This window comes from Morone saxatilis, unplaced genomic scaffold (assembly GCF_004916995.1).
Source record: "Morone saxatilis isolate NCDOM2014 unplaced genomic scaffold, NCSU_SB_2.0 Contig10, whole genome shotgun sequence".
In the NCBI taxonomy this organism is placed as follows: Eukaryota; Metazoa; Chordata; class Actinopteri; family Moronidae; genus Morone; species Morone saxatilis.
In genome coordinates, this window is record NW_023339652.1 from 4680382 (window position 1) to 4682293 (window position 1912).

The following is a 1912-nucleotide window of genomic DNA, read 5'->3' on the forward strand; positions in this document are numbered from 1 at the left end:
CAGATTATGAGGGGAGAGTGAGCAGGGTAATCCCTTATAGACTGTGTACACCAAATAAGACAAGAGTACTTCAAAATATTACATAACATTCAGATGGCTCACAAGCAGAAAGAGAGAGACACTGTTACATACAGTAGCAGGTATTTGCACCCTCTCTTCTCTGCTCCATTTTATAGCTACTGGATTGACTATTGTTTACTGTAAGACTGTTACTGGGTACTGGTAGAAGTCATAGGTCACCCTGAGTTCAACCCTACATGAGTGTGATGTAACTAACGCAAAAAATGTATATCAATAGGGTATTATTTGTAAGAATCCTGTAAGATAATATATTAATAGCTGTAAAAACCATATATCCTGGCTCTTCCTGGTGGCAGGAGTTGCTCAGTTGTCTTGGAGATGGTTCAGTTGTTACACACAGTCAATAATGATAATTAAAGCTCAATATACGAAACCTCAACCCATCAAGTAGCCTGTAAAATTCCTTCATTCTGATTTTGCACATTTCATACTTATGTTAATAACTGAATGAAGCGAGCTGGTAAACCTGTATAGTGCTGAACACTATGGATATATTTGTTGTTGTTTTGTTTTATTGTCACGGAGTTTGTATTTATTTTAAGCCTCTGAGCTGGAGGGAAGAAAGAGATCAAGCTCTAACCTATGGATGCAATGTCCATGCTTCTGTAAAAAACCAAACATTGTGAGTATGAATATTAGCAGATCAAACACTGTATTCCCATATTGCAGACAGTTTTACTGCTGTTTTCTTATTCCAGTACATCGAGTTGAGGCTTTTTTTAGATGTGTTTACACTAGGGATTATAATGAACTTGATTTCCTCCTGCTTATGATATAACTGTGACATAAGTTTTTTTTCTTTCCAGGAAATAACGTGTTGACTAAACAAACTTTCACAATTGAGGTTTTCCCCTTTCTTCCACACATAAACGCATCAGATGATAACCATGTCGTATGTAACATTTTAAGTTTTCATCTAATAAAAACACTTTACTCAGTGAGGGAAAATAAAAGCCTCCTTACCACAAAGTACCTGTAATGATTTGATGGGTAACACTTGATGTGCTAGGAATGTCTGGTGGACTTGAGCACCGGGGTGGTCCACCTCAACCTGGAGTAAATACAAGGTGGCCAGCATAAAGTGTTTTTTATTTTGGCACCACCATGTGTTATTGTTGGCAGACACCCATGTGTACTCAGCAGGGGGTGTGGTATTGCCTCCTCATACACAAGTTGTGGGTATAAAGCATGCAGCCCCTTCTCTTTTTGTACATAGAGGTGTCATTACAGATGATAATGATGTTATTTTTTGGTTTAAAGAGATTTTAAAAACTGAAAATGATGTTGTTTGTGCTTGATTAGATACCACCCACTAACTGAACTTTAAGCTGACATCCTGAATAACAAGCTGTTCAAGCAGAATCATGATCCAAAACATTTATACAACTGTGACCATGAGCCATTGTGTAAAGTCGCGCTACCCCCATTTTCTCATTTCAGAACGATTCCTCATGTCACTGACACTGAATGTAAACAGATTTAAATAATTTATTGTCTGCAAAAGCAGCAAATGAGACTTGGGCTGCGGCACAAAGCACTCTGAGCCAGAACACGGAGGTTAAGACACGGAGAGTACGAGCAGCTCAGCTGATACTGATCCTCAATGTTACAGAAATGTCATGGGAAACAACTGTGGTTCTACTGAGTCATTGGGATGGTGGAACACCAACAGCGTCAGTGTCAGGAAGTTGTCGGCCAGAGGCTTCAGTGTGCTGATATCAGGAGGGTTGGAGGGAAAGTGATGTGTAAGCTGCTGTTCGGCGGGGAGGGCCGACCTCACGGTGACTGACAGTACAAGGCAAGCCATGTGGGCCGCATCCAGCTCTGAACG